We start from the raw sequence: 23,587 nt of genomic DNA on the forward strand, positions 1-23,587 counted from the left end.
GAGACCGATAGTTGAGCAGTCTCTTCCCACAAAAAGCTGGCACAAGCCTGCTGTTTTCCGCTCTGGCAGCGTGGAAACGAGAGAGTGGTCCTCACAAGAAAAAAAATCAACCCATGCTAGCAGAGGATGGTTTTGATCCATCGACCTCTGGGTTATGGGCCCAGCACGCTTCCGCTGCGCCACTCTGCTTCCTGTTCAAAATGCTGTGGTTATGCAGATCAGGAGCCTTCAGAGGAGTGGCATGGGATCGCTGGAGCTATTCTGGCAGGGCTCTCACCTCATTTGCCTAAGAATGTCACAAGGCATGCTGGGTGCAGAAAATCTTCGCCTTCCCCTCTCACAGTCAGTCATAGGGGAAAGTCAAGGCCCTCTCAGTCACTAGCCATGTCACGCCTTTGTCAAGACAGAAGCACCCCCACCCGCTCCTTCTCTGTGATCCTGCGCTACCATGCTCAGGTTTTGGCCTTACCTGGGAGCCAGAGGTGCACCCGGTGAGGGTTTGCCCGGTATGAGCGTTTGGGAGCGTTCGGGACGTGAGTGGACTTAGGACTGGAAGTTCTGTCCATTCGAAGCAGCCAACCTTCCTGCTGCAGACAGGGGCTGTTCCCTTGGGTTTCTTTCACCTTGCTCTCGGATAAATTTGGTTGTATGCTGCAGTTGCCTGCGATGACTACAAGGTGGCGCTGCTTTCAGGTAAGAGCACAAATATGCAGAAAATGTTGGGGACTTTTGCCACATTTATCGGTGGTGGGTCTCGCACATTTTTTCCAGGGGAGAGATATTGACCTGAAACACTTTTTACTGCAGAGATGCTGCAGTTCTAAAGGCTGGTCGGGCAGAAGGGCTTAGCCGTTTCATTGCCTGCCCCCCTGCAGCCCATTTATTACCAGCAGTTGTGAGTGGTGACTGCTGTTTGTAAAATATAAAAATTTCAGGACATAGAAAGTCGCAGACGGGGCTTTTCGGATGCCTGCCTATGTCTTTGTTTATTATTTATCTAATAGCTGAGTAATCTGGTCAAGATATTTCTCTTTTTTTTAACATATTGCGTTAGAATAGCTACAGCTTGCTTAATGTATAAATATTAGCACTGCGTTGGCCGGGAATCGAACCCGGGTCAACTGCTTGGAAGGCAGCTATGCTCACCACTATACCACCAATGCTCCGTGGCATATGTTTTTTTTAAACTCTAGACATCACAATCCTGAGTTCAATGAGTATATTGCACCAGTATCAGAGGTATTTTTGGTTTACAGACCAACATGAAAATCAGGAATAAAGTTCTTGCAACTGCTAAGGAACTGGAGATTGAAACCAATGCAAAAGCTGCGCGGAAAAGGAGAAAGGGAAAGCAGCAGTTCAAATCATTGAAATAAGCATATTTTGGCAGCAAGGGAAAAACAGCAGGGTAGAGAAAGAAAACAGCTCCACGAAATTCACAGGAGATTGATAATAGCAGGACAAAAAAAGGGAATAATAACGTTCCAAGCAGCCTCAGAAAGAAGTGCGAGGGTCCCATCTTTCGTTAATGGTCATAACTGTGCATCATTTTCTTTGAAGTGTAGGGTTGATTCTCTGACAATCTGTCTCCCTGACTTTGAGCAGAGACCGATAGTTGAGCAGTCTCTTCCCACAAAAAGCTGGCACAAGCCTGCTTTTTTCCGCTCTGGCAGCGTGGAAACGAGAGAGTGGTCCTCACAAGAAAAAAAATCAATCCATGCTAGCAGAGGATGGTTTCGATCCATCGACCTCTGGGTTATGGGCCCAGCACGCTTCCGCTGCGCCACTCTGCTTCCTGCTCAAAATGCTGTGGTTATGCAGATCAGGAGCCTTCAGAGGAGTGGCATGGGATCGCTGGAGCTATTCTGGCAGGGCTCTCACCTCATTTGCCTAAGAATGTCACAAGGCATGCTGGGTGCAGAAAATCTTCGCCTTCCCCTCTCACAGTCAGTCATAGGGGAAAGTCAAGGCCCTCTCAGTCACTAGCCATGTCACGCCTTTGTCAAGACAGAAGCACCCCCACCCGCTCCTTCTCTGTGATCCTGCGCTACCATGCTCAGGTTTTGGCCTTACCTGGGAGCCAGAGGTGCACCCGGTGAGGGCTTGCCCGGTATGAGCGTTTGGGAGCGTTCGGGACGTGAGTGGACTTAGGACTGGAAGTTCTGTCCATTCGAAGCAGCCAACCTTCCTGCTGCAGACAGGGGCTGTTCCCTTGGGTTTCTTTCACCTTGCTCTCGGATAAATTTGGTTGTATGCTGCAGTTGCCTGCGATGACTACAAGGTGGCGCTGCTTTCAGGTAAGAGCACAAATATGCAGAAAATGTTGGGGACTTTTGCCACATTTATCGGTGGTGGGTCTCGCACATTTTTTCCAGGGGAGAGATATTGAACTGAAACACTTTTTACTGCAGAGATGCTGCAGTTCTAAAGGCAGGTCGGGCAGAAGGGCTTAGCCGTTTCATTGCCTGCCCCCCTGCAGCCCATTTATTACCAGCAGTTGTGAGTGGTGACTGCTGTTTGTAAAATATAAAAATTTCAGGACATAGAAAGTCGCAGACGGGGCTTTTGGGATGCCTGCCTATGTCTTTGTTTATTATTTATCTAATAGCTGAGTAATCTGGTCAAGATATTTCTCTTTTTTTTAACATATTGCGTTAGAATAGCTACAGCTTGCTTAATGTATAAATATTAGCACTGCGTTGGCCGGGAATCAAACCCGGGTCAACTGCTTGGAAGGCAGCTATGCTCACCACTATACCACCAACGCTCCATGGCATATGTTTTTTTTAAACTCTAGACATCACAACCATGAGTTCAATGACTATATTGCACCAGTATCAGAGGTATTTTTGGTTTACAGACCAACATGAAAATCAGGAAAAAAGTTCTTGCATCTGCTAAGGAACTGGAGATTGAAACCAATGCAAAAGCTGTGCAGAAAAGGAGAAAGGGAAAGCAGCAGTTCAAATCATTGAAATAAGCATATATTGGCAGCAAGGGAAAAACAGCAGGGTAGAGAAAGAAAACAGCTCCACGAAATTCACAGGAGATTGATAATAGCAGGACAAAAAAAGGGAATAATAACGTTCCAAGCAGGCTCAGAAAGAAGTGCGAGGGTCCCATCTTTCTTTAATGGTCATAACTGTGCATCATTTCCTTTGAAGTGTAGGGTTGATTCTCTGACCATCTGTCTCCCTGACTTTGAGCAGAGACCGATAGTTGAGCAGTCTCTTCCCACAAAAAGCTGGCACAAGCCTGCTGTTTTCCGCTCTGGCAGCGTGGAAACGAGAGAGTGGTCCTCACAAGAAAAAAAATCAATCCATGCTAGAAGAGGATGGTTTTGATCCATCAACCTCTGGGTTATGGGCCCTGCACGCTTCACCTGCGCCACTCTGCTTCCTGTTGAAAATGCTGTGGTTATGCAGATCAGGAGCCTTCAGAGGAGTGGCATGGGATCGCTGGAGCTATTCTGGCAGGGCTCTCACCTCATTTGCCTAAGAATGTCACAAGGCATGCTGGGTGCAGAAAATCTTCGCCTTCCCCTCTCACAGTCAGTCATAGGGGAAAGTCAAGGCCCTCTCAGTCACTAGCCATGTCACGCCTTTCTCAAGACAGAAGCACCCCCACCCGCTCCTTCTCTGTGATCCTGCGCTACCATGCTCAGGTTTTGGCCTTACCTGGGAGCCAGAGGTGCACCCGGTGAGGGCTGAGCGTTTGGGAGCGTTCGGGACGTGAGTGGACTTAGGACTGGAAGTTCTGTCAATTCGAGGCAGCCAACCTTCCTGCTGCAGACAGGGGCTGTTCCCTTGGGTTTCTTTCACCTTGCTCTCGGATAAATTTGGTTGTATGCTGCAGTTGCCTGCGATGACTACAAGGTGGCGCTGCTTTCAGGTAAGAGCACAAATATGCAGAAAATGTTGGGGACTTTTGCCACATTTATCGGTGGTGGGTCTCGCACATTTTTTCCAGGGGAGAGATATTGACCTGAAACACTTTTTACTGCAGAGATGCTGCAGTTCTAAAGGCTGGTCGGGCAGAATGGCTTAGCCGTTTCATTGCCTGCCCCCCTGCAGCCCATTTATTACCAGCAGTTGTGAGTGGTGACTGCTGTTTGTAAAATATAAAAATTTCAGGACATAGAAAGTCGCAGACGGGGCTTTTGGGATGCCTGCCTATGTCTTTGTTTATTATTTATCTAATAGCTGAGTAATCTGGTCAAGATATTTCTCTTTTTTTTAACATATTGCGTTAGAATAGCTACAGCTTGCTTAATGTATAAATATTAGCACTGCGTTGGCCGGGAATCAAACCCGGGTCAACTGCTTGGAAGGCAGCTATGCTCACCACTATACCACCAACGCTCCATGGCATATTTTTTTTTTTAAACTCTAGACATCACAACCCTGAGTTCAATGACTATATTGCACCAGTATCAGAGGTATTTTTGGTTTACAGACCAACATGAAAATCAGGAAAAAAGTTCTTGCATCTGCTAAGGAACTGGAGATTGAAACCAATGCAAAAGCTGCGCAGAAAAGGAGAAAGGGAAAGCAGCAGTTCAAATCATTGAAATAAGCATATATTGGCAGCAAGGGAAAAACAGCAGGGTAGAGAAAGAAAACAGCTCCACGAAATTCACAGGAGATTGATAATAGCAGGACAAAAAAAGGGAATAATAACGTTCCAAGCAGGCTCAGAAAGAAGTGCGAGGGTCCCATCTTTCTTTAATGGTCATAACTGTGCATCATTTCCTTTGAAGTGTAGGGTTGATTCTCTGACCATCTGTCTCCCTGACTTTGAGCAGAGACCGATAGTTGAGCAGTCTCTTCCCACAAAAAGCTGGCACAAGCCTGCTGTTTTCCGCTCTGGCAGCGTGGAAACGAGAGAGTGGTCCTCACAAGAAAAAAAATCAATCCATGCTAGAAGAGGATGGTTTTGATCCATCAACCTCTGGGTTATGGGCCCAGCACGCTTCCGCTGCGCCACTCTGCTTCATGTTCAAAATGCTGTGGTTATGCAGATCAGGAGCCTTCAGAGGAGTGGCATGGGATCGCTGGAGCTATTCTGGCAGGGCTCTCACCTCATTTGCCTAAGAATGTCACAAGGCATGCTGGGTGCAGAAAATCTTCGCCTTCCCCTCTCACAGTCAGTCATAGGGGAAAGTCAAGGCCCTCTCAGTCACTAGCCATGTCACGCCTTTGTCAAGACAGAAGCACCCCCACCCGCTCCTTCTCTGTGATCCTGCGCTACCATGCTCAGGTTTTGGCCTTACCTGGGAGCCAGAGGTGCACCCGGTGAGGGCTTGCCCGGTATGAGCGTTTGGGAGCGTTCGGGACGTGAGTGGACTTAGGACTGGAAGTTCTGTCCATTCGAAGCAGCCAACCTTCCTGCTGCAGACAGGGGCTGTTCCCTTGGGTTTCTTTCACCTTGCTCTCGGATAAATTTGGTTGTATGCTGCAGTTGCCTGCGATGACTACAAGGTGGCGCTGCTTTCAGGTAAGAGCACAAATATGCATAAAATGTTGGGGACTTTTGCCACATTTATCGGTGGTGGGTCTCGCACATTTTTTCCAGGGGAGAGATATTGACCTGAAACACTTTTTACTGCAGAGATGCTGCAGTTCTAAAGGCTGGTCGGGCAGAAGGGCTTAGCCGTTTCATTGCCTGCCCCCTGCAGCCCATTTATTACCAGCAGTTGTGAGTGGTGACTGCTGTTTGTAAAATATAAAAATTTCAGGACATAGAAAGTCGCAGACGGGGCTTTTGGGATGCCTGCCTATGTCTTTGTTTATTATTTATCTAATAGCTGAGTAATCTGGTCAAGATATTTCTCTTTTTTTTAACATATTGCGTTAGAATAGCTACAGCTTGCTTAATGTATAAATATTAGCACTGCGTTGGCCGGGAATCAAACCCGGGTCAACTGCTTGGAAGGCAGCTATGCTCACCACTATACCACCAACGCTCTATGGCATATGCTTTTTTTAAACTCTAGACATCACAACCCTGAGTTCAATGACTGTATTGCACCAGTATCAGAGGTATTTTTGGTTTACAGACCAACATGAAAATCAGGAAAAAAGTTCTTGCAACTGCTAAGGAACTGGAGATTGAAACCAATGCAAAAGCTGCGCAGAAAAGGAGAAAGGGAAAGCAGCAGTTCAAATCATTGAAATAAGCATATATTGGCAGCAAGGGAAAAACAGCAGGGTAGAGAAAGAAAACAGCTCCACGAAATTCACAGGAGATTGATAATAGCAGGACAAAAAAAGGGAATAATAACGTTCCAAGCAGCCTCAGAAAGAAGTGCGAGGGTCCCATCTTTCGTTAATGGTCATAACTGTGCATCATTTCCTTTGAAGTGTAGGGTTGATTCTCTGACCATCTGTCTCCCTGACTTTGAGCAGAGACCGATAGTTGAGCAGTCTCTTCCCACAAAAAGCCGGCACAAGCCTGCTTTTTTCTGCTCTGGCAGCGTGGAAACGAGAGAGTGGTCCTCACAAGAAAAAAAATCAATCCATGCTAGCAGAGGATGGTTTTGATCCATCGACCTCTGGGTTATGGGCCCAGCACGCTTCCGCTGCGCCACTCTGCTTCCTGCTCAAAATGCTGTGGTTATGCAGATCAGGAGCCTTCAGAGGAGTGGCATGGGATCGCTGGAGCTATTCTGGCAGGGCTCTCACCTCATTTGCCTAAGAATGTCACAAGGCATGCTGGGTGCAGAAAATCTTCGCCTTCCCCTCTCACAGTCAGTCATAGGGGAAAGTCAAGGCCCTCTCAGTCACTAGCCATGTCACGCCTTTGTCAAGACAGAAGCACCCCCACCCGCTCCTTCTCTGTGATCCTGCGCTACCATGCTCAGGTTTTGGCCTTACCTGGGAGCCAGAGGTGCACCCGGTGAGGGCTTGCCCGGTATGAGCGTTTGGGAGCATTCGGGACGTGAGTGGACTTAGGACTGGAAGTTCTGTCCATTCGAAGCAGCCAACCTTCCTGCTGCAGACAGGGGCTGTTCCCTTGGGTTTCTTTCACCTTGCTCTCGGATAAATTTGGTTGTATGCTGCAGTTGCCTGCGATGACTACAAGGTGGCGCTGCTTTCAGGTAAGAGCACAAATATGCAGAAAATGTTGGGGACTTTTGCCACATTTATCGGTGGTGGGTCTCGCACATTTTTTCCAGGGGAGAGATATTGACCTGAAACACTTTTTACTGCAGAGATGCTGCAGTTCTAAAGGCAGGTCGGGCAGAAGGGCTTAGCCGTTTCATTGCCTGCCCCCCTGCAGCCCATTTATTACCAGCAGTTGTGAGTGGTGACTGCTGTTTGTAAAATATAAAAATTTCAGGACATAGAAAGTCGCAGACGGGGCTTTTGGGATGCCTGCCTATGTCTTTGTTTATTATTTATCTAATAGCTGAGTAATCTGGTCAAGATATTTCTCTTTTTTTAACATATTGCGTTAGAATAGCTACAGCTTGCTTAATGTATAAATATTAGCACTGCGTTGGCCGGGAATCAAACCCGGGTCAACTGCTTGGAAGGCAGCTATGCTCACCACTATACCACCAACGCTCCGTGGCATATGTTTTTTTAAAACTCTAGACATCACAACCCTGAGTTCAATGACTATATTGCACCAGTATCAGAGGTATTTTTGGTTTACAGACCAACATGAAAATCAGGAAAAAAGTTCTTGCAACTGCTAAGGAACTGGAGATTGAAACCAATGCAAAAGCTGCGCAGAAAAGGAGAAAGGGAAAGCAGCAGTTCAAATCATTGAAATAAGCATATATTGGCAGCAAGGGAAAAACAGCAGGGTAGAGAAAGAAAACAGCTCCACGAAATTCACAGGAGATTGATAATAGCAGGACAAAAAAAGGGAATAATAACGTTCCAAGCAGGCTCAGAAAGAAGTGCGAGGGTCCCATCTTTCTTTAATGGTCATAACTGTGCATCATTTCCTTTGAAGTGTAGGGTTGATTCTCTGACCATCTGTCTCCCTGACTTTGAGCAGAGACCGATAGTTGAGCAGTCTCTTCCCACAAAAAGCTGGCACAAGCCTGCTGTTTTCCGCTCTGGCAGCGTGGAAACGAGAGAGTGGTCCTCACAAGAAAAAAAATCAATCCATGCTAGCAGAGGATGGTTTTGATCCATCGACCTCTGGGTTATGGGCCCAGCACGCTTCCGCTGCGCCACTCTGCTTCCTGTTCAAAATGCTGTGGTTATGCAGATCAGGAGCCTTCAGAGGAGTGGCACGGGATCGCTGGAGCTATTCTGGCAGGGCTCTCACCTCATTTGCCTAAGAATGTCACAAGGCATGCTGGGTGCAGAAAATCTTCGCCTTCCCCTCTCACAGTCAGTCATAGGGGAAAGTCAAGGCCCTCTCAGTCACTAGCCATGTCACGCCTTTGTCAAGACAGAAGCACCCCCACCCGCTCCTTCTCTGTGATCCTGCGCTACCATGCTCAGGTTTTGGCCTTACCTGGGAGCCAGAGGTGCACCCGGTGAGGGTTTGCCCGGTATGAGCGTTTGGGAGCGTTCGGGACGTGAGTGGACTTAGGACTGGAAGTTCTGTCCATTCAAAGCAGCCAACCTTCCTGCTGCAGACAGGGGCTGTTCCCTTGGGTTTCTTTCACCTTGCTCTCGGATAAATTTGGTTGTATGCTGCAGTTGCCTGCGATGACTACAAGGTGGCGCTGCTTTCAGGTAAGAGCACAAATATGCAGAAAATGTTGGGGACTTTTGCCACATTTATCGGTGGTGGGTCTCGCACATTTTTTCCAGGGGAGAGATATTGACCTGAAACACTTTTTACTGCAGAGATGCTGCAGTTCTAAAGGCTGGTCGGGCAGAAGGGCTTAGCCGTTTCATTGCCTGCCCCCCTGCAGCCCATTTATTACCAGCAGTTGTGAGTGGTGACTGCTGTTTGTAAAATATAAAAATTTCAGGACATAGAAAGTCGCAGACGGGGCTTTTCGGATGCCTGCCTATGTCTTTGTTTATTATTTATCTAATAGCTGAGTAATCTGGTCAAGATATTTCTCTTTTTTTTAACATATTGCGTTAGAATAGCTACAGCTTGCTTAATGTATAAATATTAGCACTGCGTTGGCCGGGAATCGAACCCGGGTCAACTGCTTGGAAGGCAGCTATGCTCACCACTATACCACCAATGCTCCGTGGCATATGTTTTTTTTAAACTCTAGACATCACAATCCTGAGTTCAATGACTATATTGCACCAGTATCAGAGGTATTTTTGGTTTACAGACCAACATGAAAATCAGGAATAAAGTTCTTGCAACTGCTAAGGAACTGGAGATTGAAACCAATGCAAAAGCTGCGCGGAAAAGGAGAAAGGGAAAGCAGCAGTTCAAATCATTGAAATAAGCATATATTGGCAGCAAGGGAAAAACAGCAGGGTAGAGAAAGAAAACAGCTCCACGAAATTCACAGGAGATTGATAATAGCAGGACAAAAAAAGGGAATAATAACGTTCCAAGCAGCCTCAGAAAGAAGTGCGAGGGTCCCATCTTTCGTTAATGGTCATAACTGTGCATCATTTTCCTTGAAGTGTAGGGTTGATTCTCTGACAATCTGTCTCCCTGACTTTGAGCAGAGACCGATAGTTGAGCAGTCTCTTCCCACAAAAAGCTGGCACAAGCCTGCTTTTTTCCGCTCTGGCAGCGTGGAAACGAGAGAGTGGTCCTCACAAGAAAAAAAATCAATCCATGCTAGCAGAGGATGGTTTCGATCCATCGACCTCTGGGTTATGGGCCCAGCACGCTTCCGCTGCGCCACTCTGCTTCCTGCTCAAAATGCTGTGGTTATGCAGATCAGGAGCCTTCAGAGGAGTGGCATGGGATCGCTGGAGCTATTCTGGCAGGGCTCTCACCTCATTTGCCTAAGAATGTCACAAGGCATGCTGGGTGCAGAAAATCTTCGCCTTCCCCTCTCACAGTCAGTCATAGGGGAAAGTCAAGGCCCTCTCAGTCACTAGCCATGTCACGCCTTTGTCAAGACAGAAGCACCCCCACCCGCTCCTTCTCTGTGATCCTGCGCTACCATGCTCAGGTTTTGGCCTTACCTGGGAGCCAGAGGTGCACCCGGTGAGGGCTTGCCTGGTATGAGCGTTTGGCAGCGTTCGGGACGTGAGTGGACTTTGGACTGGAAGTTCTGTCCATTCGAAGCAGCCAACCTTCCTGCTGCAGACAGGGGCTGTTCCCTTGGGTTTCTTTCACCTTGCTCTCGGATAATTTGGTTGTATGCTGCAGTTGCCTGCGATGACTACAAGGTGGCGCTGCTTTCAGGTAAGAGCACAAATATGCAGAAAATGTTGGGGACTTTTGCCACATTTATCGGTGGTGGGTCTCGCACATTTTTTCCAGGGGAGAGATATTGACCTGAAACACTTTTTACTGCAGAGATGCTGCAGTTCTAAAGGCAGGTCGGGCAGAAGGGCTTAGCCGTTTCATTGCCTGCCCCCCTGCAGCCCATTTATTACCAGCAGTTGTGAGTGGTGACTGCTGTTTGTAAAATATAAAAATTTCAGGACATAGAAAGTCGCAGACGGGGCTTTTGGGAGGCCTGCCTATGTCTTTGTTTATTATTTATCTAATAGCTGAGTAATCTGGTCAAGATATTTCTCTTTTTTTAACATATTGCGTTAGAATAGCTACAGCTTGCTTAATGTATAAATATTAGCACTGCGTTGGCCGGGAATCAAACCCGGGTCAACTGCTTGGAAGGCAGCTATGCTCACCACTATACCACCAACGCTCCGTGGCATATGTTTTTTTAAAACTCTAGACATCACAACCCTGAGTTCAATGACTATATTGCACCAGTATCAGAGGTATTTTTGGTTTACAGACCAACATGAAAATCAGGAATAAAGTTCTTGCAACTGCTAAGGAACTGGAGATTGAAACCAATGCAAAAGCTGCGCAGAAAAGGAGAAAGGGAAAGCAGCAGTTCAAATCATTGAAATAAGCATATATTGGCAGCAAGGGAAAAACAGCAGGGTAGAGAAAGAAAACAGCTCCACGAAATTCACAGGAGATTGATAATAGCAGGACAAAAAAAGGGAATAATAACGTTCCAAGCAGCCTCAGAAAGAAGTGCGAGGGTCCCATCTTTCGTTAATGGTCATAACTGTGCATCATTTTCTTTGAAGTGTAGGGTTGATTCTCTGACAATCTGTCTCCCTGACTTTGAGCAGAGACCGATAGTTGAGCAGTCTCTTCCCACAAAAAGCTGGCACAAGCCTGCTTTTTTCCGCTCTGGCAGCGTGGAAACGAGAGAGTGGTCCTCACAAGAAAAAAAATCAATCCATGCTAGCAGAGGATGGTTTCGATCCATCGACCTCTGGGTTATGGGCCCAGCACGCTTCCGCTGCGCCACTCTGCTTCCTGCTCACAATGCTGTGGTTATGCAGATCAGGAGCCTTCAGAGGAGTGGCATGGGATCGCTGGAGCTATTCTGGCAGGGCTCTCACCTCATTTGCCTAAGAATGTCACAAGGCATGCTGGGTGCAGAAAATCTTCGCCTTCCCCTCTCACAGTCAGTCATAGGGGAAAGTCAAGGCCCTCTCAGTCACTAGCCATGTCACGCCTTTGTCAAGACAGAAGCACCCCCACCCGCTCCTTCTCTGTGATCCTACGCTACCATGCTCAGGTTTTGGCCTTACCTGGGAGCCAGAGGTGCACCCGGTGAGGGCTTGCCTGGTATGAGCGTTTGGGAGTGTTCGGGACGTGAGTGGACTTTGGACTGGAAGTTCTGTCCATTCGAAGCAGCCAACCTTCCTGCTGCAGACAGGGGCTGTTCCCTTGGGTTTCTTTCACCTTGCTCTCGGATAAATTTGGTTGTATGCTGCAGTTGCCTGCGATGACTACAAGGTGGCGCTGCTTTCAGGTAAGAGCACAAAAATGCAGAAAATGTTGGGGACTTTTGCCACATTTATCGGTGGTGGGTCTCGCACATTTTTTCCAGGGGAGAGATATTGACCTGAAACACTTTTTACTGCAGAGATGCTGCAGTTCTAAAGGCTGGTCGGGCAGAAGGGCTTAGCCGTTTCATTGCCTGCCCCCCTGCAGCCCATTTATTACCAGCAGTTGTGAGTGGTGACTGCTGTTTGTAAAATATAAAAATTTCAGGACATAGAAAGTCGCAGACGGGGCTTTTGGGATGCCTGCCTATGTCTTTGTTTATTATTTATCTAATAGCTGAGTAATCTGGTCAAGATATTTCTCTTTTTTTTAACATATTGCGTTAGAATAGCTACAGCTTGCTTAATGTATAAATATTAGCACTGCGTTGGCCGGGAATCAAACCCGGGTCAACTGCTTGGAAGGCAGCTATGCTCACCACTATACCACCAACGCTCCATGGCATATGTTTTTTTTAAACTCTAGACATCACAACCATGAGTTCAATGACTATATTGCACCAGTATCAGAGGTATTTTTGGTTTACAGACCAACATGAAAATCAGGAAAAAAGTTCTTGCATCTGCTAAGGAACTGGAGATTGAAACCAATGCAAAAGCTGTGCAGAAAAGGAGAAAGGGAAAGCAGCAGTTCAAATCATTGAAATAAGCATATATTGGCAGCAAGGGAAAAACAGCAGGGTAGAGAAAGAAAACAGCTCCACGAAATTCACAGGAGATTGATAATAGCAGGACAAAAAAAGGGAATAATAACGTTCCAAGCAGGCTCAGAAAGAAGTGCGAGGGTCCCATCTTTCTTTAATGGTCACAACTGTGCATCATTTCCTTTGAAGTGTAGAGTTGATTCTCTGACCATCTGTCTCCCTGACTTTGAGCAGAGACCGATAGTTGAGCAGTCTCTTCCCACAAAAAGCTGGCACAAGCCTGCTGTTTTCCGCTCTGGCAGCGTGGAAACGAGATTGGTCCTCACAAGAAAAAAAATCAATCCATGCTAGAAGAGGATGGTTTTGATCCATCAACCTCTGGGTTATGGGCCCAGCACGCTTCACCTGCGCCACTCTGCTTCCTGATCAAAATGCTGTGGTTATGCAGATCAGGAGCCTTCAGAGGAGTGGCATGGGATCGCTGGAGCTATTCTGGCAGGGCTCTCACCTCATTTGCCTAAGAATGTCACAAGGCATGCTGGGTGCAGAAAATCTTCGCCTTCCCCTCTCACAGTCAGTCATAGGGGAAAGTCAAGGCCCTCTCAGTCACTAGCCATGTCACGCCTTTGTCAAGACAGAAGCACCCCCACCCGCTCCTTCTCTGTGATCCTGCGCTACCATGCTCAGGTTTTGGCCTTACCTGGGAGCCAGAGGTGCACCCGGTGAGGGCTGAGCGTTTGGGAGCGTTCGGGACGTGAGTGGACTTAGGACTGGAAGTTCTGTCAATTCGAAGCAGCCAACCTTCCTGCTGCAGACAGGGGCTGTTCCCTTGGGTTTCTTTCACCTTGCTCTCGGATAAATTTGGTTGTATGCTGCAGTTGCCTGCGATGACTACAAGGTGGCGCTGCTTTCAGGTAAGAGCACAAATATGCAGAAAATGTTGGGGACTTTTGCCACATTTGTCGGTGGTGGGTCTCGCACATTTTTTCCAGGGGAGAGATATTGACCTGAAACACTTTTTACTGCAGAGATGCTGCAGTTCTAAAGGCTGGTCGGGCAGAATGGCTTAGCCGTTTCATTGCCTGCCCCCCTGCAGCCCATTTATTACCAGCAGTTGTGAGTGGTGACTGCTGTTTGTAAAATATAAAAATTTCAGGACTTAGAAAGTCGCAGACGGGGCTTTTGGGAGGCCTGCCTATGTCTTTGTTTATTATTTATCTAATAGCTGAGTAATCTGGTCAAGATATTTCTCTTTTTTTAACATATTGCGTTAGAATAGCTACAGCTTGCTTAATGTATAAATATTAGCACTGCGTTGGCCGGGAATCAAACCCGGGTCAACTGCTTGGAAGGCAGCTATGCTCACCACTATACCACCAACGCTCCGTGGCATATGTTTTTTTAAAACTCTAGACATCACAACCCTGAGTTCAATGACTATATTGCACCAGTATCAGAGGTATTTTTGGTTTACAGACCAACATGAAAATCAGGAATAAAGTTCTTGCAACTGCTAAGGAACTGGAGATTGAAACCAATGCAAAAGCTGCGCAGAAAAGGAGAAAGGGAAAGCAGCAGTTCAAATCATTGAAATAAGCATATATTGGCAGCAAGGGAAAAACAGCAGGGTAGAGAAAGAAAACAGCTCCACGAAATTCACAGGAGATTGATAATAGCAGGACAAAAAAAGGGAATAATAACGTTCCAAGCAGCCTCAGAAAGAAGTGCGAGGGTCCCATCTTTCGTTAATGGTCATAACTGTGCATCATTTTCTTTGAAGTGTAGGGTTGATTCTCTGACAATCTGTCTCCCTGACTTTGAGCAGAGACCGATAGTTGAGCAGTCTCTTCCCACAAAAAGCTGGCACAAGCCTGCTTTTTTCCGCTCTGGCAGCGTGGAAACGAGAGAGTGGTCCTCACAAGAAAAAAAATCAATCCATGCTAGCAGAGGATGGTTTCGATCCATCGACCTCTGGGTTATGGGCCCAGCACGCTTCCGCTGCGCCACTCTGCTTCCTGCTCACAATGCTGTGGTTATGCAGATCAGGAGCCTTCAGAGGAGTGGCATGGGATCGCTGGAGCTATTCTGGCAGGGCTCTCACCTCATTTGCCTAAGAATGTCACAAGGCATGCTGGGTGCAGAAAATCTTCGCCTTCCCCTCTCACAGTCAGTCATAGGGGAAAGTCAAGGCCCTCTCAGTCACTAGCCATGTCACGCCTTTGTCAAGACAGAAGCACCCCCACCCGCTCCTTCTCTGTGATCCTACGCTACCATGCTCAGGTTTTGGCCTTACCTGGGAGCCAGAGGTGCACCCGGTGAGGGCTTGCCTGGTATGAGCGTTTGGGAGTGTACGGGACGTGAGTGGACTTTGGACTGGAAGTTCTGTCCATTCGAAGCAGCCAACCTTCCTGCTGCAGACAGGGGCTGTTCCCTTGGGTTTCTTTCACCTTGCTCTCGGATAAATTTGGTTGTATGCTGCAGTTGCCTGCGATGACTACAAGGTGGCGCTGCTTTCAGGTAAGAGCACAAAAATGCAGAAAATGTTGGGGACTTTTGCCACATTTATCGGTGGTGGGTCTCGCACATTTTTTCCAGGGGAGAGATATTGACCTGAAACACTTTTTACTGCAGAGATGCTGCAGTTCTAAAGGCTGGTCGGGCAGAAGGGCTTAGCCGTTTCATTGCCTGCCCCCCTGCAGCCCATTTATTACCAGCAGTTGTGAGTGGTGACTGCTGTTTGTAAAATATAAAAATTTCAGGACATAGAAAGTCGCAGACGGGGCTTTTGGGATGCCTGCCTATGTCTTTGTTTATTATTTATCTAATAGCTGAGTAATCTGGTCAAGATATTTCTCTTTTTTTTAACATATTGCGTTAGAATAGCTACAGCTTGCTTAATGTATAAATATTAGCACTGCGTTGGCCGGGAATCAAACCCGGGTCAACTGCTTGGAAGGCAGCTATGCTCACCACTATACCACCAACGCTCCATGGCATATGTTTTTTTTAAACTCTAGACATCACAACCATGAGTTCAATGACTATATTGCACCAGTATCAGAGGTATTTTTGGTTTACAGACCAACATGAAAATCAGGAAAAAAGTTCTTGCATCTGCTAAGGAACTGGAGATTGAAACCAATGCAAAAGCTGTGCAGAAAAGGAGAAAGGGAAAGCAGCAGTTCAAATCATTGAAATAAGCATATATTGGCAGCAAGGGAAAAACAGCAGGGTAGAGAAAGAAAACAGCTCCACGAAATTCACAGGAGATTGATAATAGCAGGACAAAAAAAGGGAATAATAACGTTCCAAGCAGGCTCAGAAAGAAGTGCGAGGGTCCCATCTTTCTTTAATGGTCACAACTGTGCATCATTTCCTTTGAAGTGTAGGGTTGATTCTCTGACCATCTGTCTCCCTGACTTTGAGCAGAGACCGATAGTTGAGCAGTCTCTTCCCACAAAAAGCTGGCACAAGCCTGCTGTTTTCCGCTCTGGCAGCGTGGAAACGAGATTGGTCCTCACAAGAAAAAAAATCAATCCATGCTAGAAGAGGATGGTTTTGATCCATCAACCTCTGGGTTATGGGCCCAGCTCGCTTCACCTGCGCCACTCTGCTTCCTGATCAAAATGCTGTGGTTATGCAGATCAGGAGCCTTCAGAGGAGTGGCATGGGATCGCTGGAGCTATTCTGGCAGGGCTCTCACCTCATTTGCCTAAGAATGTCACAAGGCATGCTGGATGCAGAAAATCTTCGCCTTCCCCTCTCACAGTCAGTCATAGGGGAAAGTCAAGGCCCTCTCAGTCACTAGCCATGTCACGCCTTTGTCAAGACAGAAGCACCCCCACCCGCTCCTTCTCTGTGATCCTGCGCTACCATGCTCAGGTTTTGGCCTTACCTGGGAGCCAGAGGTGCACCCGGTGAGGGCTGAGCGTTTGGGAGCGTTCGGGACGTGAGTGGACTTAGGACTGGAAGTTCTGTCAATTCGAAGCAGCCAACCTTCCTGCTGCAGACAGGGGCTGTTCCCTTGGGTTTCTTTCACCTTGCTCTCGGATAAATTTGGTTGTATGCTGCAGTTGCCTGCGATGACTACAAGGTGGCGCTGCTTTCAGGTAAGAGCACAAATATGCAGAAAATGTTGGGGACTTTTGCCACATTTATCGGTGGTGGGTCTCGCACATTTTTTCCAGGGGAGAGATATTGACCTGAAACACTTTTTACTGCAGAGATGCTGCAGTTCTAAAGGCTGGTCGGGCAGAATGGCTTAGCCGTTTCATTGCCTGCCCCCCTGCAGCCCATTTATTACCAGCAGTTGTGAGTGGTGACTGCTGTTTGTAAAATATAAAAATTTCAGGACATAGAAAGTCGCAGACGGGGCTTTTGGGATGCCTGCCTATGTCTTTGTTTATTATTTATCTAATAGCTGAGTAATCTGGTCAAGATATTTCTCTTTTTTTTAACATATTGCGTTAGAATAGCTACAGCTTGCTTAATGTATAAATATTAGCACTGCGTTGGCCGGGAATCAAACCCAGGTCAACTGCTTGGAAGGCAGCTATGCTCACCACTATACCACCAACACTCCATGGCATATGTTTTTTTTAAACTCTAGACATCACAACCCTGAGTTCAATGACTATATTGCACCAGTATCAGAGGTATTTTTGGTTTACAGACCAACATGAAATTCAGGAAAAAAGTTCTTGCATCTGCTAAGGAACTGGAGATTGAAACCAATGCAAAAGCTGCGCAGAAAAGGAGAAAGGGAAAGCAGCAGTTCAAATCATTGAAATAAGCATATATTGGCAGCAAGGGAAAAACAGCAGGGTAGAGAAAGAAAACAGCTCCACGAAATTCACAGGAGATTGATAATAGCAGGACAAAAAAAGGGAATAATAACGTTCCAAGCAGGCTCAGAAAGAAGTGCGAGGGTCCCATCTTTCTTTAATGGTCATAACTGTGCATCATTTCCTTTGAAGTGTAGGGTTGATTCTCTGACCATCTGTCTCCCTGACTTTGAGCAGAGACCGATAGTTGAGCAGTCTCTTCCCACAAAAAGCTGGCACAAGCCTGCTGTTTTCCGCTCTGGCAGCGTGGAAACGAGAGAGTGGTCCCACAAGAAAAAAAATCAATCCATGCTAGAAGAGTATGGTTTTGATCCATCAAGCTCTGGGTTATGGGCCCAGCACGCTTCCGCTGCGCCACTCTGCTTCCTGTTCAAAATGCTGTGGTTATGCAGATCAGGAGCCTTCAGAGGAGTGGCATGGGATCGCTGGAGCTATTCTGGCAGGGCTCTCACCTCATTTGCCTAAGAATGTCACAAGGCATGCTGGGTGCAGAAAATCTTCGCCTTCCCCTCTCACAGTCAGTCATAGGGGAAAGTCAAGGCCCTCTCAGTCACTAGCCATGTCACGCCTTTGTCAAGACAGAAGCACCCCCACCCGCCCCTTCTCTGTGATCCTGCGCTACCATGCTCAGGTTTTGGCCTTACCTGGGAGCCAGAGGTGCACCCGGTGAGGGCTTGCCCGGTATGAGCGTTTGGGAGCGTTCGGGACGTGAGTGGACTTAGGACTGGAAGTTCTGTCCATTCGAAGCAGCCAACCTTCTTGCTGCAGACAGGGGCTGTTCCCTTGGGTTTCTTTCACCTTGCTCTCGGATAAATTTGGTTGTATGCTGCAGTTGCCTGCGATGACTACAAGGTGGCGCTGCTTTCAGGTAAGAGCACAAATATGCATAAAATGTTGGGGACTTTTGCCACATTTATCGGTGGTGGGTCTCGCACATTTTTTCCAGGGGAGAGATATTGACCTGAAACACTTTTTACTGCAGAGATGCTGCAGTTCTAAAGGCTGGTCGGGCAGAAGGGCTTAGCCGTTTCATTGCCTGCCCCCTGCAGCCCATTTATTACCAGCAGTTGTGAGTGGTGACTGCTGTTTGTAAAATATAAAAATTTCAGGACATAGAAAGTCGCAGACGGGGCTTTTGGGATGCCTGCCTGTGTCTTTGTTTATTATTTATCTAATAGCTGAGTAATCTGGTCAAGATATTTCTCTTTTTTTTAACATATTGCGTTAGAATAGCTACAGCTTGCTTAATGTATAAATATTAGCACTGCGTTGGCCGGGAATCAAACCCGGGTCAACTGCTTGGAAGGCAGCTATGCTCACCACTATACCACCAACGCTCCATGGCATATGCTTTTTTTAAACTCTAGACATCACAACCCTGAGTTCAATGACTATATTGCACCAGTATCAGAGGTATTTTTGGTTTACAGACCAACATGAAAATCAGGAAAAAAGTTCTTGCAACTGCTAAGGAACTGGAGATTGAAACCAATGCAAAAGCTGCGCAGAAAAGGAGAAAGGGAAAGCAGCAGTTCAAATCATTGAAATAAGCATATATTGGCAGCAAGGGAAAAACAGCAGGGTAGAGAAAGAAAACAGCTCCACGAAATTCACAGGAGATTGATAATAGCAGGACAAAAAAAGGGAATAATAACGTTCCAAGCAGCCTCAGAAAGAAGTGCGAGGGTCCCATCTTTCGTTAATGGTCATAACTGTGCATCATTTCCTTTGAAGTGTAGGGTTGATTCTCTGACCATCTGTCTCCCTGACTTTGAGCAGAGACCGATAGTTGAGCAGTCTCTTCCCACAAAAAGCCGGCACAAGCCTGCTTTTTTCTGCTCTGGCAGCGTGGAAACGAGAGAGTGGTCCTCACAAGAAAAAAAATCAATCCATGCTAGCAGAGGATGGTTTTGATCCATCGACCTCTGGGTTATGGGCCCAGCACGCTTCCGCTGCGCCACTCTGCTTCCTGCTCAAAATGCTGTGGTTATGCAGATCAGGAGCCTTCAGAGGAGTGGCATGGGATCGCTGGAGCTATTCTGGCAGGGCTCTCACCTCATTTGCCTAAGAATGTCACAAGGCATGCTGGGTGCAGAAAATCTTCGCCTTCCCCTCTCACAGTCAGTCATAGGGGAAAGTCAAGGCCCTCTCAGTCACTAGCCATGTCACGCCTTTGTCAAGACAGAAGCACCCCCACCCGCTCCTTCTCTGTGATCCTGCGCTACCATGCTCAGGTTTTGGCCTTACCTGGGAGCCAGAGGTGCACCCGGTGAGGGCTTGCCCGGTATGAGCGTTTGGGAGCATTCGGGACGTGAGTGGACTTAGGACTGGAAGTTCTGTCCATTCGAAGCAGCCAACCTTCCTGCTGCAGACAGGGGCTGTTCCCTTGGGTTTCTTTCACCTTGCTCTCGGATAAATTTGGTTGTATGCTGCAGTTGCCTGCGATGACTACAAGGTGGCGCTGCTTTCAGGTAAGAGCACAAATATGCAGAAAATGTTGGGGACTTTTGCCACATTTATCGGTGGTGGGTCTCGCACATTTTTTCCAGGGGAGAGATATTGACCTGAAACACTTTTTACTGCAGAGATGCTGCAGTTCTAAAGGCTGGTCGGGCAGAAGGGCTTAGCCGTTTCATTGCCTGCCCCACTGCAGCCCATTTATTACCAGCAGTTGTGAGTGGTGACTGTTGTTTGTAAAATATAAAAATTTCAGGACATAGAAAGTCGCAGACGGGGCTTTTGGGATGCCTGCCTATGTCTTTGTTTATTATTTATCTAATAGCTGAGTAATCTGGTCAAGATATTTCTCTTTTTTTTAACATATTGCGATAGAATAGCTACAGCTTGCTTAATGTATAAATATTAGCACTGCGTTGGCCGGGAATCAAACCCGGGTCAACTGCTTGGAAGGCAGCTATGCTCACCACTATACCACCAACGCTCCGTGGCATATGTTTTTTTTAAACTCTAGACATCACAACCCTGAGTTCAATGACTATATTGCACCAGTATCAGAGGTATTTTTGGTTTACAGACCAACATGAAAATCAGGAAAAAAGTTCTTGCAACTGCTAAGGAACTGGAGATTGAAACCAATGCAAAAGCTGCGCAGAAAAGGAGAAAGGGAAAGCAGCAGTTCAAATCATTGAAATAAGCATATATTGGCAGCAAGGGAAAAACAGCAGGGTAGAGAAAGAAAACAGCTCCACGAAATTCACAGGAGATTGATAATAGCAGGACAAAAAAAGGGAATAATAACGTTCCAAGCAGGCTCAGAAAGAAGTGCGAAGGTCCCATTTTTCTTTAATGGTCATAACTGTGCATCATTTCCTTTGAAGTGTAGGGTTGATTCTCTGACCATCTGTCTCCCTGACTTTGAGCAGAGACCGATAGTTGAGCAGTCTCTTCCCACAAAAAGCTGGCACAAGCCTGCTGTTTTCCGCTCTGGCAGCGTGGAAACGAGAGAGTGGTCCTCACAAGAAAAAAAATCAATCCATGCTAGCAGAGGATGGTTTCGATCCATCGACCTCTGGGTTATGGGCCCAGCACGCTTCCGCTGCGCCACTCTGCTTCCTGTTCAAAATGCTGTGGTTATGCAGATCAGGAGCCTTCAGAGGAGTGGCATGGGATCGCTGGAGCTATTCTGGCAGAGCTCTCACCTCATTTGCCTAAGAATGTCACAAGGCATGCTGGGTGCAGAAAATCTTCGCCTTCCCCTCTCACAGTCAGTCATAGGGGAAAGTCAAGGCCCTCTCAGTCACTAGCCATGTCACGCCTTTGTCAAGACACAAGCACCCCCACCCGCTCCTTCTCTGTGATCCTGCGCTACCATGCTCAGGTTTTGGCCTTACCTGGGAGCCAGAGGTGCACCCGGTGAGGGCTTGCCCGGTATGAGCGTTTGGGAGCGTTCGGGACGTGAGTGGACTTAGGACTGGAAGTTCGGTCCATTCGAAGCAGCCAACCTTCCTGCTGCAGACAGGGGCTGTTCCCTTGGGTTTCTTTCACCTTGCTCTCGGATAAATTTGGTTGTATGCTGCAGTTGCCTGCGATGACTACAAGGTGGCGCTGCTTTCAGGTAAGAGCACAAATATGCAGAAAATGTTGGGGACTTTTGCCACATTTATCGGTGGTGGGTCTCGCACATTTTTTCCAGGGGAGAGATATTGACCTGAAACACTTTTTACTGCAGAGATGCTGCAGTTCTAAAGGCTGGTCGGGCAGAAGGGCTTAGCCGTTTCATTGCCTGCCCCCCTGCAGCCCATTTATTACCAGCAGTTGTGAGTGGTGACTGCTGTTTGTAAAATATAAAAATTTCAGGACATAGAAAGTCGCAGACGGGGCTTTTGGGATGCCTGCCTATGTCTTTGTTTATTATTTATCTAATAGCTGAGTAATCTGGTCAAGATATTTCTCTTTTTTTTAACATATTGCGTTAGAATAGCTACAGCTTGCTTAATGTATAAATATTAGCACTGCGTTGGCCGGGAATCAAACCCGGGTCAACTGCTTGGAAGGCAGCTATGCTCACCACTATACCACCAACGCTCCATGGCATATGTTTTTTTTAAACTCTAGACATCACAACCCTGAGTTCAATGACTATATTGCACCAGTATCAGAGGTATTTTTGGTTTACAGACCAACATGAAAATCAGGAAAAAAGTTCTTGCATCTGCTAAGGAACTGGAGATTGAAACCAATGCAAAAGCTGCGCAGAAAAGGAGAAAGGGAAAGCAGCAGTTCAAATCATTGAAATAAGCATATATTGGCAGCAAGGGAAAAACAGCAGGGTAGAGAAAGAAAACAGCTCCACGAAATTCACAGGAGATTGATAATAGCAGGACAAAAAAAGGGAATAATAACGTTCCAAGCAGGCTCAGAAAGAAGTGCGAGGGTCCCATCTTTCTTTAATGGTCATAACTGTGCATCATTTCCTTTGAAGTGTAGGGTTGATTCTCTGACCATCTGTCTCCCTGACTTTGAGCAGAGACCGATAGTTGAGCAGTCTCTTCCCACAAAAAGCTGGCACAAGCCTGCTGTTTTCCGCTCTGGCAGCGTGGAAACGAGAGAGTGGTCCTCACAAGAAAAAAAATCAATCCATGCTAGAAGAGGATGGTTTTGATCCATCAACCTCTGGGTTATGGGCCCAGCACGCTTCCGCTGCGCCACTCTGCTTCCTGTTCAAAATGCTGTGGTTATGCAGATCAGGAGCCTTCAGAGGAGTGGCATGGGATCGCTGGAGCTATTCTGGCAGGGTTCTCACCTCATTTGCCTAAGAATGTCACAAGGCATGCTGGGTGCAGAAAATCTTCGCCTTCCCCTCTCACAGTCAGTCATAGGGGAAAGTCAAGGCCCTCTCAGTCACTAGCCATGTCACGCCTTTGTCAAGACACAAGCACCCCCACCCGCTCCTTCTCTGTGATCCTGCGCTACCATGCTCAGGTTTTGACCTTACCTGGGAGCCAGAGGTGCACCCGGTGAGGGCTTGCCCGGTATGAGCGTTCGGGACGTGAGTGGACTTAGGACTGGAAGTTCTGTCCATTCGAAGCAGCCAACCTTCCTGCTGCAGACAGGGGCTGTTCCCTTGGGTTTCTTTCACCTTGCTCTCGGATAAATTTGGTTGTATGCTGCAGTTGCCTGCGATGACTACAAGGTGGCGCTGCTTTCAGGTAAGAGCACAAATATGCAGAAAATGTTGGGGACTTTTGCCACATTTATCGGTGGTGGGTCTCGCACATTTTTTCCAGGGGAAAGATATTGACCTGAAACACTTTTTACTGCAGAGATGCTGCAGTTCTAAAGGCTGGTCGGGCAGAATGGCTTAGCCGTTTCATTGCCTGCCCCCCTGCAGCCCATTTATTACCAGCAGTTGTGAGTGGTGACTGCTGTTTGTAAAATATAAAAATTTCAGGACATAGAAAGTCGCAGACGGGGCTTTTGGGATGCCTGCCTATGTCTTTGTTTATTATTTATCTAATAGCTGAGTAATCTGGTCAAGATATTTCTCTTTTTTTTAACATATTGCGTTAGAATAGCTACAGCTTGCTTAATGTATAAATATTAGCACTGCGTTGGCCGGGAATCGAACCCGGGTCAACTGCTTGGAAGGCAGCTATGCTCACCACTATACCAATAAATGCTCCGTGGCATAAGTATT

At 47.1% G+C, this 23,587-nt stretch overlaps 11 non-coding genes across 11 annotated transcripts; all 11 read right to left on the minus strand.

The window, feature by feature from the left end:
- Nucleotides 1-2,695: 2,695 nt before the first annotated feature.
- On the minus strand, nucleotides 2,696-2,767 carry TRNAG-UCC (transfer RNA glycine (anticodon UCC)). Its single transcript has one exon. It is a non-coding gene; the product is annotated as a tRNA-Gly (tRNA).
- Nucleotides 2,768-4,289: 1,522 nt separating this feature from the next.
- TRNAG-UCC (transfer RNA glycine (anticodon UCC)) lies at nucleotides 4,290-4,361 on the minus strand. Its single transcript has one exon. It is a non-coding gene; the product is annotated as a tRNA-Gly (tRNA).
- A 1,532-nt stretch (nucleotides 4,362-5,893) lies between these two features.
- Nucleotides 5,894-5,965, minus strand: TRNAG-UCC (transfer RNA glycine (anticodon UCC)). The gene has a single exon. It is a non-coding gene; the product is annotated as a tRNA-Gly (tRNA).
- Nucleotides 5,966-7,496: 1,531 nt separating this feature from the next.
- TRNAG-UCC (transfer RNA glycine (anticodon UCC)) lies at nucleotides 7,497-7,568 on the minus strand. The gene has a single exon. It is a non-coding gene; the product is annotated as a tRNA-Gly (tRNA).
- Nucleotides 7,569-10,702: 3,134 nt separating this feature from the next.
- On the minus strand, nucleotides 10,703-10,774 carry TRNAG-UCC (transfer RNA glycine (anticodon UCC)). Its single transcript has one exon. It is a non-coding gene; the product is annotated as a tRNA-Gly (tRNA).
- A 1,532-nt stretch (nucleotides 10,775-12,306) lies between these two features.
- TRNAG-UCC (transfer RNA glycine (anticodon UCC)) lies at nucleotides 12,307-12,378 on the minus strand. Its single transcript has one exon. It is a non-coding gene; the product is annotated as a tRNA-Gly (tRNA).
- Nucleotides 12,379-13,897: 1,519 nt separating this feature from the next.
- Nucleotides 13,898-13,969, minus strand: TRNAG-UCC (transfer RNA glycine (anticodon UCC)). The gene has a single exon. It is a non-coding gene; the product is annotated as a tRNA-Gly (tRNA).
- Nucleotides 13,970-15,501: 1,532 nt separating this feature from the next.
- Nucleotides 15,502-15,573, minus strand: TRNAG-UCC (transfer RNA glycine (anticodon UCC)). Its single transcript has one exon. It is a non-coding gene; the product is annotated as a tRNA-Gly (tRNA).
- A 3,122-nt stretch (nucleotides 15,574-18,695) lies between these two features.
- TRNAG-UCC (transfer RNA glycine (anticodon UCC)) lies at nucleotides 18,696-18,767 on the minus strand. Its single transcript has one exon. It is a non-coding gene; the product is annotated as a tRNA-Gly (tRNA).
- Nucleotides 18,768-20,299: 1,532 nt separating this feature from the next.
- TRNAG-UCC (transfer RNA glycine (anticodon UCC)) lies at nucleotides 20,300-20,371 on the minus strand. The gene has a single exon. It is a non-coding gene; the product is annotated as a tRNA-Gly (tRNA).
- A 1,532-nt stretch (nucleotides 20,372-21,903) lies between these two features.
- On the minus strand, nucleotides 21,904-21,975 carry TRNAG-UCC (transfer RNA glycine (anticodon UCC)). The gene has a single exon. It is a non-coding gene; the product is annotated as a tRNA-Gly (tRNA).
- Nucleotides 21,976-23,587: the final 1,612 nt, after the last annotated feature.

This window comes from Pleurodeles waltl, unplaced genomic scaffold (genome assembly GCF_031143425.1).
Source record: "Pleurodeles waltl isolate 20211129_DDA unplaced genomic scaffold, aPleWal1.hap1.20221129 scaffold_69, whole genome shotgun sequence".
Taxonomy (NCBI): domain Eukaryota; kingdom Metazoa; phylum Chordata; class Amphibia; order Caudata; family Salamandridae; genus Pleurodeles; species Pleurodeles waltl.